The sequence below is a fragment of the Gekko japonicus genome, unplaced genomic scaffold (genome assembly GCF_001447785.1).
Source record: "Gekko japonicus isolate JY-2015 unplaced genomic scaffold, Gekko_japonicus_V1.1 scaffold65, whole genome shotgun sequence".
Taxonomy (NCBI): Eukaryota; Metazoa; Chordata; class Lepidosauria; order Squamata; family Gekkonidae; genus Gekko; species Gekko japonicus.
Window position 1 is genome coordinate 278,238 of NW_015165832.1, and position 16,136 is coordinate 294,373.

The 16,136-nt window shown below is 41.9% G+C and overlaps 1 protein-coding gene across 2 annotated transcripts in view; it reads left to right on the forward strand.

Annotated features, from left to right (window-relative positions):
• The first annotated feature begins 7,229 nt into the window (after nt 1–7,229).
• Nucleotides 7,230–16,136, forward strand: part of ELF5 (E74-like factor 5 (ets domain transcription factor)) — a 30,044-nt gene continuing 21,137 nt past the window's right edge. Inside the window, exons 1-2 of one of the 2 annotated variants that reach the window (XM_015410863.1) lie at nt 7,230–7,321; nt 7,971–8,087. The gene's annotated coding sequence lies outside the window, so the exon portion shown is untranslated. The remainder of the gene's footprint in view (nt 7,322–7,970; nt 8,088–16,136) is intronic. The other variant, XM_015410862.1, reaches the window with a different exon arrangement.

Here is a 16,136-nt window from a genome sequence, read left to right on the forward strand (position 1 = left end):
TGGGGCCAGGGAGGGCCAAGCAACTTTGAGACCCTGACCATAGTGGTCTCTGGGGAACATGTGGGGAAAGGTGGTCCTGTAGGTAAGTAGGTCCCTGACCATAAAGGGCTTTAAAGGTAAGCACCAGCACTTTGAAGCGAATTCGGTATGCTATAGATAGCCAGTGCAGTGCTTTTAGGACAGGCTGGATGTGCTCCCACATGGGGAGGCCCAGCAACAGCCTGGCTGCCACGTTCTGCACCAGCTGAAGTTTCTGGATTTGGCAGCCCTATATAGAGAGCATTACAGTAGTCCAATCTCGAGGTGACCATTGCGTGGATCACTGTCACCAAGTCGCTGCATTCGAGGAAGGGAACCAACTGCCTAATCAGTCAAAGGTGATAAAAGACCGACTTGGCAGTGGCTGCTACCTGGGCCTCCATTGTTAGGGAGGCATCCAGGAGCACTCCCAAACTCCTAAACTCTGATGCTTGCACCAACGGTGCCTCATTGAAGGATGGGAGTGGGATCCCTAACCCCGGACTGCCCCGACTCAGGCACAGGACCTGCATCTTCATCGAATTCCATTTCAGTCAGCTCAGTCTAAGCCAGCCAGCCATGGCCTGCAACACCAAGTCTAGATCTTCTGGACTAGAGTCAGACTGGCCGCCCAACAGCAGATAGAGCTGGGCGTCATCCACATACTGGTGACAGCCCAACCCATGCCTCCAGGCAATCTGGGCAAGGGGTCTCATATAGATGTTAAATAGTGTTGGGGAAAGTACTGCCCCTTGGGGCACTCCACAAGCTAGCAGGTGCCTTCAGGATAGCTGTTTCCCTAGTGCCACATTTGTCCCCGACCCTGAAGGAACGAGGAAAGCCAGTGCAAGGCAGACCCCTGAATCCCAGTGTTGGCACGGTGATGGATCATTAATTGATGGTTGACCATGTCGAACGCCGCCAACAGGTCCAGCAACAACAACATTGCCAAACCGCCCCAATCCAGATGCCTCCGGAGGTCATCGGTGAGGGTGACCAGTGCCATCTCTGTCCCGTATCCTGGTCGGAAGTTGGACTGGTAAGGATCTAGTGTGGAAGTGTCATCCAAAAAACCCTGCAACTGAATTGTCACCACCCTCTCGATTAGTTTGCCCAGATAGGGCAAATTGGAAACCAGTCGATAGTTAGCCAATTTGGCTGAATCCAAAGATTTTTTTTTTAAGAGGGGGCATACCACTGCTACTTTGAGTGCCTCAGGGAACAATCCCTCAGAGAGGGACTTGTTGATAATATCTCTTAGGGCATCTCGTAGCCAATCGCAACCAACTTTAACTAGCCACGATGGGCACGGGTCAAGGCTACAAGTGGTTGGGCGTACAGTTGAGAGTGATTTGTTGACTTCCTCTAGGCTGAGCAGACTGAAATAATCCAAAACCTGACTAGAAGATGTGCATGGGGCCTCAAGTTCATTGACTGTCTCAACTGTGGCTGGGAGGTCTTGGAGGAGTGACAAGACTTCATCTGCAAATATAGACAAAAAATTAGCTATTAATTAAAAAACACCATTAGCGTACAAGTTTATTTGTTCATTTTGTAGGCAGACAGTTGGGGTGGGACTGAGCAGGTAGAAAAGATCAGCCTAGATGAGGAGTACCGGGGCTCAGATCTTGTGGTGACTTCTTAGTCTCTCCTTGCATTTCCTTAGCAGAGGGTAAGCCTTAGGCCATCAGCCATGTGCTCCTGTTCCAGGTCTGTGCCTCAGTCCTAGCCCTTCTACTCCTCCTGGGCTGCTTTAGGAGACTGGTCATAGGTGGGCCCATGCTGGGGCCTCCAGGCCTGAGGGCTTTACTGGCTCAGGAGGCAATGCTGCCACAGGCTCAGGGTCCCTTCGGGGAGGCATTGGAGAGTCTGACTCACTGGAAGGGTCTGCCAAGGCAGGGCTTGGAGGCAGGTTGTCCTCCTTCACTTCAGACTCCACTTCCCATGCTAAACCAGGGCAGTCCATGAGGTAAACCGCGGGAGTCCTGGCACCTATTAAGACTGAGTTTCTGTTGGTCAATGGCAAGACTGCTTGAGGACTGAGGAGTCAGCCTGTCTTAGAGTGGGATGCATTTCCCTGAATGAAACTGTTCATGGCTTGGGATGGCTTCTGGATCCTGGTCTATGGCAGAAGCTCATGTCTTCTACATGGTATATAGCACCTTTTGTCAGCTTCAGTTGATATACCAGCTATGGCTGTTCCTTGAAAAGCATGATTTGGCCAGAGCTGGGGTACATATTGCCCAGCCTGACAGTTGAGATTCTCTTTGCAAATCCTGCTCTTAGTACCCTGCCTACAGATTCAAGACAGATGGCAAACAGAGACAGAGCTTTTTTAGGTGCCTCACCAAAACATTTATCTCAATCCAAAGTTCATTTGTTTTTTAGCTGTTTTATGGATGGCTCCTGGGCTGAGGATTGTTTTATCAACATTATTTTAGACTGCTCTGTTTTAAGTGCTCTTATGCCTTGGCTAGTGTTTATTCATATGTTCTTACTGATAGTGATTTTATTGATTTTGTGTTTATTTGTTCTCATTGGTATGATCTGTTTTTTATCCTTTTTGCTGATATTGAATCATTCCATTTCACTGCTTTAGTTTTGAGCTGCCTTCAGCAGGTCTGAACAAGTGACATACAAATTTTCTAATTAAAAACAGCAACAAATAACTATATAAATATTCTTCTACATGAACAAAAACATAAGATTTTCCTAGCTGGATCAGGCCAGGGTTCTTTTTTGAATTCTATTTAGTGATCATGGCTAATGGCCATTGATAGACATTTATTGATTGATTTATTGAACTAAAACATTTCTATTCTGCCTTTTCACCCCCATAGCTCCCAAAGTAGTGAACATCAAACATTAAAACATTCCAATACTAAAAACATTTTTTAAAAAAATATGTCTCTAATTCAGTAAAAAACTATAAACACTCATAGCACCAAAAATCAAGGAAGGAGGGGGCCAATAACAGTTATGGGGCATATGCCAAACAAAAAAGTCTTCACCCACTGGGGGAAAAGAATGTCTGGGGTGGAGGAGGCAGGGAGGGAGAGAGAGAGAGAGAAGGCCCTTTCTTGGGATGCCACCCATGTAGCCTAAGATGGCGGGAGTACACAAAGTAGGGCCTCTGAAGATGACCAGAGTAGATAGGGATGTTCATATGGGAGAAAGCAGTCCTTCCAGTATGCTATCCCTAAGCCATATAGGGCTTTAAAGCTTGATACCATCACTTTGAATTGGACACAGAAACAAATGTGTAGCCTGTATAGATGGAACAAGACTGGAGTGATATGGTCTCTGTGACCCACTCCAGTCAACATTCTGGCCACAGCATTCTGTACCAATTGTATCTTCCTGACAATCTTCAAGGGCAACCCCATGTAGAGTGTACTGCAGTCATCGCATCTAGACATAGCCAAGGCATGCACTAAAGTGGCAATATGTTTCCTGCTCAGGACAAGCTGCAGATGAATCACCATCTGAAGCTGGCAAAAGGCATCCCTGCAACCTCTGCCACCTGTTTATCCAACAGGAAGCTCAGGTCTAGAAGCACCCTCATGTAGCCAGTTCTGAACCTACTGCAAATCAGTTTTATCAAGAGATCCAGAGTTCTAATGTAACAAGAAGAATAAACACATTTTCCTTTCCCTGCATCATAACAATTTTATTAAACTCAGACTTGCTTTCCTTGAGATGCCTCTTTTTCTAAACTAAAAAGCCCAAATGTCTTCCTCTTAGGAAGATTTTCATTGTTCTTTTGAGCAGTGCTGGACCTGGCAAGAAAGGGGAGGAGGGAATTCTCCCCCATGAGTATTGGGGCCCCACACTTGTCTATATACCAGTCCCCAGTTGGGGGGGGGATCCCCCGGTTTTGCAGGCTCCTGTCTGCTGCCAGCCAGCTGGCTGTTGGGAGGAAATCCTCCCCCAACAGCAACGTGGAGCGATGTGCCTATGTCACTGTAGGGTTGCCAGCCCCCAGGTCCAGGCAGGGGTTCCCCTGCTTCTGGGGGCTTCAATCTGCCCCTGGCCAGTGGGGGAAGCCCCCCAGCCCCCCCCAAGAGCAACCACCTGTCAGGCCACCCCTCTCCCTCCCCTCCTGCCTGATTTAAAGGACTTCAGCTGATTGGCATGGACCACATGGCCCATTGACCAGCTGGAGGACCCTTTAAATCTAGCAAAGGGAGAGGGGTGGTCTCAGGCCACATGCTCAGCTCGCAAAAAGACCCTTTAAAGGGTCTTTTTGCAAGTGGGGTGGGGGCCATGGCACACAGGGATGATTTCCCTCAGCCACGTGCACTGCAGCCCCCCACTCGGCGGCCCCCCGTCGCTGCCAGTTCCCACTTGTAATTCCTAACATGGAAATTGCCTTATTCATAGCTATGGAGAACTGGGCTGACATTCTTTATGCTGGATAGTCACAGCTAATTTAGAGAACCACATCAGTATCTATGTGAAGTTAGATTGTCTGTCTGTGACAGCACGTACATCTATAAGCAAATACTTAATTTGCTGAATCTTCATATGTGCAAATTGAGATCTCAATTAACTGCTGATAAATTTTAAGTGCTGCCAGTTCCAGACTTTTGCTTGAAACAGCAGAAATAGAGTCACAGAACAAAACAAGTGCAATGACTAAAACGTTTATGCAAATACTATTTATTTTATTTAGAATGTATTATCCACCTTATCCTGAGGGCTTTTGCTAGAGTGTATCACATTAAAGCAACAATTCAAGAAAATTAACAAATTAAAATACCCTTTAAATATCCGGCCAACGTGGAGCACAGTTAAGCATCACTGTTTTCAGTGAGCCAGAATAGCATGTGTTTAAAGGTCTCCTGATGAAATCAGTAGGACAGAAAAACTGCTTGACTTTAGACTGGATTGTGCCTCTATACATGACCAAAAGTCTAGCTTTAGTTGCTAGGTCCAGCCTTTAAAAGTCATCTGTTAGACCTTCCAGGATATGCTCAAACTGAAGCAAATCATAAGGTGAACAAAAATCCACAATTGCGCAACACATTTGAACAGATCTCTGTGCTGTATGGGCATGATCCAGCCAAGTGAAGCATGTTCAAATCTTGTTAGTGACAAAGTTACATAGGTGCTGAACTCTGTCACTATGTCGCTCAGAGGCTGGAACAGTACAGTCACATTAAAGTAATTTGAGTGCAAACCTGCTTAACTTTGGCTGGGTCATACCAGATGTGGCTTTTGAGCAGGGGTCGTTTCGTAGAAAAAGAGCTAGGGGAACTCATTAGCATAACTCATTAGCATATGCCACACCCCCTGACATCACCGGAAGTGTGTCATAAGGCCACACACCCCGCCCCCATGAGGGGCCCGGCGGTGGACCTGCAAGGCCGGCAGGAGTGCAAGGAAGCCCCGCGAAGGCCCTCCCTGGCCCCAGGCAGGCAGGGGTGGGGAGAGGCAGGGAGGAAGCAACTTACCCTCCCTCTTCTCCTGCCTCCTCTTAGCTGAATGTGGGCCGGAAGCGGGGCGGCCAGAAGCAGGGGGTGGGGCTTCGCCATGTGCCCGGCCCCCGTACCTCACCCGGGGGAACTGCGATCCCCCACATTCCCCCCCGAAATGACCTCTGCTTTTGAGGGAGGGGGTGGTAGTGGACATTGTAAGTTATCTTGCTGAAAAGTATCCTTTAAAATGGTGACCTATTCAGCCAATCAAAGCCAGTCTACTCAGAAGTCCCATGTCACTCAGTGCAGCTCACTCCTTCCCCTTAACTGTCAAGCACATTAAAATTACTATTCCTGTCAAGCACATTAAGATTACTATTCAAAACAGAGATTTGAGATTTAAGAACCTAAAAAGGGACAAATAAAAAGAGAAAGGAGGTGACAGAAGAAAAGATAGTATTATCAAGCAGCAGAAGAAAATGCAACATGCACATAGTGCTAGATACGAATAACAGAAAATGGGACAGAACAGGTGAATAAGTGTGAGAGGTAATAAGCATCAAGAATGAAAAACAGAAACAATCTAATAAGAAGGGTTTTCCAAATGTCTGGTAAGGTGCAGACAAAATTATTTTGCTAAACAAAACCACCACTCAAGGCCTTTATCACCAACACAAACAAAAATTGTTGTGTGAAAGCAGAGATTTGTAGTGATGTGTGTATCTGTGGCCATGTCTCTGTGGCATGCAAATGGAAGAAAGAGCTGACAAGAGTGCATTCTCAAGCATTCAAATATTTTTGTATCACTTGCTTTAAAGGCACAGTAATTCAAGTGCCACTGAGGCTGCACATTGACTTGACAATAAATCCAACTGAGCTCAATGGAACTTACTTTCAAATAATATCGCGTAGGATTGTGGTATTAGTGTTCTACATGAGTTCAGCCCTTCTCTTTATACATGAGCTCCTGCATACTTTACAGATTTCTTTCAGCCAGCTACAACACTATGAAAAGGTTTTATGCTTTTGTAATAATTAGTAATTTACTGCCAAAAGGCACCTCTGTATAGCTAGCATGTGTGTTGATTAGCATTTGCCTGCCAGAGCTGAGAAGATGTGCTTTGTGATTCAAATGTTGCTGTTTCCCTAGTCTAGGGATTCCACAGTTCTTTACTAAAGGGATGAAGAAAACTTTGTTTTCTTGGGGGGGGGGGGCTCACCTTCCTATCACCTTACCATGAAAAATATATACGTCTCTTATGTGTTTTGTTCACCGGTGCTATCAACACCTCACAAGTGGGAACATCTTTATAAGCAACATATTGATAACTCCTGGCTCACAGGAGAACTATTTATTTATTTATTTGGTTCTTTTTACTTTTAGCCCTCCCTCCCCTGCACGGCAGACTTAGGGGGGTTACAACATTCCTTTTTTGTTGTGTGTCTAAGAGTGAATTGCAGTGATTCCTTTTCTTGATCTGAATGGTGAATCAGTATTTTGTTTTTACAGAGCAAATCATAGAAGAAAAGTTCACCCACCTTGTCTACGTTGTATGGCCCCTGAGATATGAAGAGAATGGATACTTTAAAAACCTAATGAAGAATAAAAACTAAACATTGCTGAATTTAAGAACCATTTTCCCCTCCTTCACCTTTCAGCTCTGTCACACAGTATATTATCGCTGTCATCAAAGGGGGTGTGTATAGGAACCTGAAAAACCAAACAGACCTGTCTGCAGAGTGTTCCATATATCGCAGAACTGCAGGTGGCCCTCCTTCCAATCTAGCGATTACCTCTCACAGCTAGAAAGTCTCTTGGATTAGAAGACCTACGCTTGGATCTAACAAACTCTTGGGAAGAGACTAAGCTGTTCCAGCTACAAGTAAGCTTAGTTTATTTATTTAAATAGAAGATCTTAGAAGGTGCCAATGTAGTCTGGTGTTAGCAGGCTTAATGCGGTACCTTACTTGTCAGTGGTGTTTCTGCCCTAACTGTCATACTCTGGAACTTGATAAAATAAATTTGGAAAAGATATATATGTGTTTCTCAGCTAAACTTCTATTCAATATATTTTCATGAGTGAAAACCATTTGTGCTCCTGCTGTGTAAGAAACTTGCCATGTAATTGCTAGCATGACATTCCAAACTAACTTTTACAGACCTTTAGATACTAAAGAACATACAAAGGACATTTATTATTTTTAAAGGATTGCTCTTGCCACTGGCCCCCAAGAATACATTTTGTTACATATTTATGAAAGCAACAGCAGCAAATAATGAAATTGTTTAATGTAGTCTTTGATGCATGTTATCAAGGCCTAGACTATCATAAAATAATCAGGCCTCCCACTGAGATTAAAAATAAGTACACAGAGATGTGTGTTTTTGTCCAGGATCAACACTATAAATCAATTATCAATTTAATGTATGCCGAGTAAATGTGTTATCTTTTGTGTTGCTGAGACCTCTGGTGGTTGCTGTTGATGACAGATTTGTCATGAATATGCACGGATTCTATTTTGAACATGCAGAGACTCCAAAGAAAAATGCAAATCAGTATCTGAAAATACCATTACTTGAATTTTCTGAAGTATATAAAACTGCCATGTTCAGCTCCCAAGAGTCCAGATCTGTGCATTCAGCAACAAGTAAGTGAATGCTTGCTAACCAAGGCAGTGAAAAAGAATTGCTGCCTTAAGTTGGAATATACACACATCAAGGTGTTTGCTGCCAAAATGATTCTGTGGCACTGAGTAGGCAAAATTCTGCTAGTTGTAATAAATTTTTTGAAATTAATCTTGCCAGATTTATGAACTGCTAATTGCATTTCATTTTAATGGACAGACTGGAGGTCATGCCTCATTCTCTCATTGAAATTAATGTGACTTAACAGTGCTTACCCGTGGCTGAGTCCCCCCCCCCCCCCCGTATCTTTTACTCAACTGCAACAATTTTTTCACCAACCAAAGTAAGAGGGATCACTACAAATTCTAAAGGGGACTGTACTAATCTCGCAAAATTCTAATTTTCTTCTATAAACGAAATAATTTCAGAATCAGCTTAGATCACTCAAAAATAGTGTTTAAATGTACAGTGCTATTCCAAGCAAAAGTATAGCCTTTTAAATTTAAAAGTATGCAACTCTGTTTAGGGTGTTACTGCTAGTGTGGTAAATTCATTTTCTCTTCTTTTTACCACCACCACTTTCCTTTTTATGTGTATTTCAATCATTGTAATTGTTCATTGATTTGATTGACTTCTATGGGACTGGCTGTCAAATATTGCCTTTAGATTCAGTGTGTAAGAAAATACAGCTGGAAAAGGTTCTGGTAAAAATCATAGGTCTACTTATTTTGTGAACAGATTGAAATTGCATCGTAAATAGACTTAATCTTAGTTACACCAAAATTACAATTACAATTAAAATACATTTAATTTTATATATATATAACAATACAAATAAGGAGTTGGGAAAGAAGATTATGTTCTTTCTAGTTTATATATATCAAGCCAGTATTCCAGTTTACATTGTTTGCAAATCACAAAGTCGGATGTCAGCTTCTTTGGCAGCCTGGACTTGTGCATCTAATTGTCAGCGGGTGGTGAGAAAATTATGTGCAATAACTAGTAATTTTACTCATACAAAATAAAACTGTTTGCATTTTTAATGGCATAAAAATCTCAAACACAGAAAGTATTTTTAAAGAGAAGATTGCAACATCTATTTTATAAAAGAAAGAAATACAGTATTATATCTGAGATTATATTTTGTCTAGATCTCAGATTACATACACCAATAAAAGCTTTTCACCGGTCTTGAAGCAGGTTCCCTTTCTCTTGGCTCTACCCAAACCTACCTATACATGTCAGTTTTATTAGCTGTAAAGTATTCCAGTATCCCCCCCCACCCCCCCCCCACACCCAGTCAGCATTTGACCAACAATCATTTTACTTTCAGGTTCAATTTCAATATTGGCTGCAACCAGCTAGTTTTCTAGTGTTTAATTTTCTTATATATGTTAACAACACTTTTAACAAAACCCAAAATTATAGCTAAAGGATTCCGTGGAAGATCAGTATCTGTCAAGTCTTTGATCATTCCAACTGTTTTTATCCCAAGGGCCTTGACTTCATTACAATAACTCCACAAGTTGTGAACTGGAAGAATTTTGACTCCAGCACTGGCTGACCTGATGTTTGTTTTAACAATAGGATATTCACTGACAGATGCCATTAAGAGAAACTTCAAAAAATTGAGATTAATTGGCTTGAACACAGTGGACTAGAATGGGGGGGCGGGTAGGAGGAAACAATCCCCTTAGTCTAAAATAACAACCAGGAATTATTGGTGGGTTTATTTACAAATGTAGAAGTTCCAGATTCATCCTGTTCCAGCTTCTGTTTCTTTGGCAAGGTTATTTCTCTGAGCCAATCCCTGTTCCAAACTGACTGAATACAAGGATGGGTATTTTCCAACACATTTTTAGAACTGTATAGGTTATGTCAATAATGGTGTGCCTTAAACACTAGGTGGAGCGCAGTTCTCCCTGCAAATCTCCATAAGAAATGCCACCAGCAGCATCCTCATACTATCATAGACTAATTTCAGTCACCTCATTTTGGTGATTATACAGGGTCTGAAAATGGGCTTGTGAATCCTGTATTTGAGATGATCCATTTGGCATGAGAAAGCTCCTTATGAATTAAGTTACATCCATATCCATTAGCCAGATTTGTCAGTTAATCATCTAGACATTTGAACTGCCATCCTGAAATTGCCATGATGAAATTGTTAAAGCACAGGTATCTCCCCATTTTAGTCTTTGGCAGGATGCTCTTAGGAATGAGGTTTCCAGTGATACAGTAACCTCTGTTAATGATCCAGCATTAAAACCATCATTGTCTGCCCAACCATTAGCTCATTGTGACGTTGCTATGCAAGTAACTAATTAATATGAAACATTGCTACATAAGTAAATAATTATTTTATGTCTTCTTGTTATGTCAAAGGCAACTAACCTTTATGACATAAGATAAAATGAAGTGTCCCATTAAAATAACAACAAAGTAAAGAGATCACTTTTCTTGTTCAGAGATGTTCTGTCATGAGGGTGCATTAACTTTCATAAAAGTAGCTCCATCTTGAGGACTGCACTACACATTACAAGTTGTTCCAGTATTTTTTCTGACATTTGTAACATAATTAAGCCATGACAACAATGATTTGAAGCGGCTGTTCTGTCAGCGAGAGAAGAATAAGTTTCTCCTTTTGCACCATTTTCCTATTGAAAACCTGCAAGGCACTTTTATCTACTCTAGGGGAAAAGTAAAGGAATTTGTCAGTTTTCGCCAGCTTGAGTGGTTGATTTGTTTGGTGGGGAAATGGCCCCTCATGCCCATTGCCCCCTTTAAATCACATCCCAACAGAAGATGCATTCAGGAAGGCTCCCCTTTTTATTATTCTGCAGAATGCATAACATGGAGTTGTTTGGGGGGCATTCTTTAAGAAACAAAAAGGGTGGTAGTTTTCAGTGTTGTTTTAATGTCTCTGAAATAACCTGAGCTCAGTGAGAAAAAGTAGACTATAACGGACATACCTACATACAAACATACATACATCATCTATTTGTAGAAGTCATTGGGAAAAAGAATTACATGTAATGTCAACAAACTTTATTTCTTTATTTATATTTTATTTATAATTTAAATGTATAGACCACCCTTCCCTAAAAATACAGGACTCGGGGTGGTGAACAACAATAAAAACATTAATAAAATAATAAAACAATTCCAACAATTAAATAAATATGACTAAAACATTTCAGATGGAGCTAAAATACCAGAATTTCAAGTTGTATTGCTGTCTTGCGGGGTAGGTAGAGAGGAAGTGGGGGGAGGAAGGAGTGCCAGATAGGATAAAACCCACTGCTGTCCTCAACCAAAAGCCTGGTGGAACATCTCTGCCTTGCAAGCCCTGCAGAACTGCATTAGGACGCAGATGTTATTTGGCAGAGAGTTCCACCAGGTAGGAGCCAGGGCTGAAAAGGCCCTGGCTCTTGTCAAGAACAGCCGGATGTCTTTTGGGCTGGGGATCACCAGTAGATTGTTCTCTGCAAAAACTGGTTTTTCCCATTAGCAAGGTATTGTTTATTTTGGCTGTGGACAAATTCAGTTTGATTCAGTGAGATCAGGTATCCCTTTGGTCTCATTTCCTCGTACAAAAGATGTATTAGCAAAAAGTGATTCTGGGTTACTAGTAGTTTTCAATAGCAACAGGAATCCAGAAACTACTCCAGTACCTTGGAACACCTATGAAAGCAAATGTATTAATTAAATTTACAATTTGCACTTTAGTCTGAGATAGCTTCATACATTCATCACTTCATTTTTTTCTACACAGAGCCGTTTGGTGCTCCCATGTGAAAAGAAGTTAGCATTCAGGGTGGGTGGAGATTCAATTGCTTTGAGTTTTTAATTTTTTTATTAGCTTCATTATGCAATGAGTAAGGCTCTTCCAAGAACAATTTTCTTTCTTTCCTTCCCCCTCCCCCTCTGAGGCATCAAGAATGTGGTTGGGAAATTGATGGAGGTGCCAAATGCCAAAATAATATTTCCTATGAAGCACATTGTACAGGTTTTCTTTTCAGGTTCAGTGTATATTAACTGATCTCCATGCTTTGTTTTCAACTCAAATATTTGTTCATTATTTCCCACAACCTGTATGCATTTGCTCATAGATATATGTATTTATCCATTGGAATACACTTATTGGAATTAACTGGTTATGTTCACATTGTCAAATAATTGCCACATGTGTGGTACACTTTGCCTTCCACTAATCTGATGTCCTCATCAATGCTCCCTCTAAGCTGTGGGGTCTTGTGAGCAAAAATTCTACTTTGTGAGATACTGACATTAAAGTTGGGAGCTAGCGATTTGGCTACTGCATAAATTAGTTTGCTCTGGAGCCATCCTTCCTGAGCTAAAACAAAAATGTGTGAGCCAGAGGCTTAAAAAACTGTGAACTAGCTCACACTAACTCAGCTTAGAGGGAACACTGATCCTCATAGAAGGATGGGAGAACCATCTACAAGGATCCTCATACAAGGATGGGAGAAGCTCTAGGCTTGTTGGAGGAAGCATGGTTAAAACAAAACAGACAGATAGAATATCTGTATGATATAGGGGAGTTGTCAATGTTGGGTCCCACCTTCATGCATAGATTTTGAATTTGTGTCCTTCAGGTCTCTATTAGGGAGGGCATGAACAAGGAAAATGTGGTTTGGTGTGGCTTGTGGCACAGGATTCATGATGTACACTCCTGAACCTGCACCTGTCAAAATGACATTGCCAGGTGGTCATTTTGACATTCACAGGTTCAGGAGGTTCAGGATTGTATAGAACAGATCCTAGGCAAAGTAGAGACATCAAAGTCAAAGTGGACCTCCTCCAGATGCTCCTCTATGTGGTCTCCAAGTTATATTGCTATGAAGTTAGGTAAACTTTTAGATTGAGCAGAGACAGTTTGGAAATGCATCCTTTCAAGAACCAGCATGAACCTCCACAAACATCTTGAAAGTTCATGGCAAGTTTGTGCCAGTTGACCTGCCATGAACTTCACTTCACAAACCATGAACTGGACAAAATTCATCAGGAATTTTCATTCATGGTCAGCTTGTGCCCATCCCTAATCTCTATCATCCTGTGAGAATTTAAATCAATGGGACTGTGGTTTCACATACTGGCAATAGAATGGGGAAAGAAAATACATATATATGGCATGTTTTCCATTGTGTTTCTCTCATTGTTTCACCCTGGTATTTGCTATGGTTTTTACTTGCTGAAAAAGAGGAAATGAGGCTCATCCTACCAGATCCTCTGTATTTTCTGATTGGAAAGCCATGCCTGCATCCTAAACATGATAATTTATGAACAGAGGTGAGTCAAAATGGGATTTGCCTTTTGAAAATATTTTCAGCATCAACAGAAATGTCTCCTTTTTCCAATTGTTTTTGGAGATCCTTGAAAAAATATATCCTTAATTGTTTAATTTGCCTTCACTTGCCCTCAGTTGCATTCACTTGTTGTTTGGAGAAAACTGGATAAGATAGGAAAGGATAATGAACAAAGCCTAACAGCATTTTTAAAGGAACATAATAGCCATCTAGGGACTCAGATGGGATGAGAGCAATGGTGTGTGTGTGTGTGTGTGTGTGGCTGAGTGTCATGATAATCCACCCTCTGCTTTTTACTTTTTAAAAATCTGGGAAGATAAATTCACAGAATTCTCAGCATCTCATCTGTTTGGGGCCTTAGTAATATCGTAACACAGGCAAACCTGACTAGCCATGTGATACCATCACTACGTGTGCCCTAACCAGGTGGAATGACCTATTTGACTAAATCATAATGAAGCAAAAAGCAGTAACTGCCAGAGGGAGAGAATGACATCATAAAAGCAGCTCCAGGTAAACCATAGTGCCAAAGAGTAGGGGAAACAATGGCTACTGATTCCAATACAGGCCTTTATGCCTCATCACAGACCATTCCATCCTGAGGACTATCCCTCATAAGTGGCTTTTGAAGAGGCACCATATACTACAGGAAGAAGGGAGTAGCCACAAAGATTCAGTCTGAAAGGAAAGTGCTGTTCATATTTCTCTGAATAGTTGCATAATCTAATTATTTTTCATGATATATTTCTGTTCCACTGTAATTAGTAATTTTGACCCATAAATAGAAAGTGGAGAAGATTTTGCACAGACCACGATAACAATGTCCTGATCTGGATAGCTGGGCTGGGCTGATCTCTTCAGACCGCAGAAGCTAAGCAGACCACCAAGGAATACTAGGATCGCTACGCAGGCAATGGCAAACTATCTCTTAATATCTCTTGTCTTGGAAGCCCTTGAATTTAAGAGTGATACAGCTAAATATCCAAAGAGTAAGAGGGACCTAAATTTGCTACAGACATGTGGAATGAATTTTCGGATGCCTGCTACCTTCCATTACAAGGTTTCTGGGGTCAAAGCCATGTTTTCAGTTGCTTTGTGTATGCAGAAATACTAATTTTGGCCACAGGCCAGTACAGAATACAACAGATCTTTTCATACTTATGATTATAATGCCTCCAGATACCCACTAAAAGCAATAGGCTCTAATGCACTTTCTATGAGGTATAACTAAAGCAAATGTGTGAATGGAGAAGGGACCCATCTAGGCAAAGAAATGGGGGAGGGATACACCTCGCCTTTTCTGGCATGTTTGCAAGGGAGATGCAGGTGAGATAGCATACGGTTAATCACCTCCTTTTCTTCATAGTGTTTCTTTGCTCCTCTTCTCTAAGTAGATTTACTTTTTAAAAGCCCATTTGTGTTTTATCTATTTAGACCTTTATTTAAGAATTTAAAATCTAGTGTGAGATCATTTCATTTTTGTTTTGTGATGAAATCTTTAACTTTGCTTTTAGTTTTGCCTCAAAATATTGGGTATAGCAGAAGTATAGCAATCAAGGATAAGGCTGTCAATGAAATTTGGTCCATTTTAAGTCAAAACCAGAGGCTTATAGCACAATCCTATGCAAAGTTCCTCCAGTCTAACTGCATTTCTAAATGCAAACTTTACCACCTCCTAGAGGTTAAGACACTGAGCTGCCGACTGGAAGGTTGGTGGCTTGGCAGTTCAAGCCCCTAGTGCCACATGACAGAGTGAGCTCCCGTTAGGGTTGCCAGCCTCCAGGTGAGGCCTGGGGATCTCCCACTTTTACAACTGATCTCCAGCTGGCAGAGATCAGCTCCCCTGGAGAAAATGGCTGCTTTGAAGGGTGGACTCTGTGGTACTGTATCATGCTGAGGCCCTTCCCCTCCCCAAACCCCGCCCTCTCCTGGATCCACCCCCAAAGTCTCCAGGTATTTTCCAGCCCAGACCTGGCAACCCTAGCTCCCCTCTCTGGCCCCGGCTCCTGCCAACCTAGCAGTTTGAAACCAAGAAATTGCAAGTAGATAAATAGGTAGTGCTTTGGTGGGAAAGTAACAGCATTCTGTGTGCCTCTGCATTTAGTCATGCTGACCGCATGACCACGGAAACGTCTTCAGACAGCGCTGGCTCTTTGGCATGGAAATGGAGATGAGCACTGCCCCCTAGAGTCGGATCCAACTAGCTTTCGAGCAAGGGAAACCTTGACCTTTTTACTGTAGCCTGCTCTGGGTAGTCTATATTGTTGTGCATAGTTTATCATAAGTAGGATCCTATTATGTAATTTCTGCACTGTTTAATGTATCATGTTAACACTTATGCTGTGCTTCAGTTCTTTCTAGTGGTTCCAGACTTTTAAAATCCTAATGTATTGGTTATTCTATGTCCCATTTTGTTGACTGTACTGATTCACTATGTGTAACCCACCTTGAGTCCCTGTGAGAAAGGTGGACTACAAATAATGTTGATCAGTTAATTAATAAATGCTGTTCCAATGCTGTTCCTTGGAGTCATGATTTTGAACATGATTTTAATTGATTGATTAAAATCATGTTCAACATCATGACTCCAAGGAACAGCATTGGAGCAAAATGTGGGTCTGTAGTAGAAGAGGCAAAAAATGGCAAAAAGCATACATATCCTTTCCGGTGGTGGAAGTGGCTTCTGCCCATAGAAAATATGCTTATGTTCTAGCACACTGTATTCAAGTGCATTGGCCATTA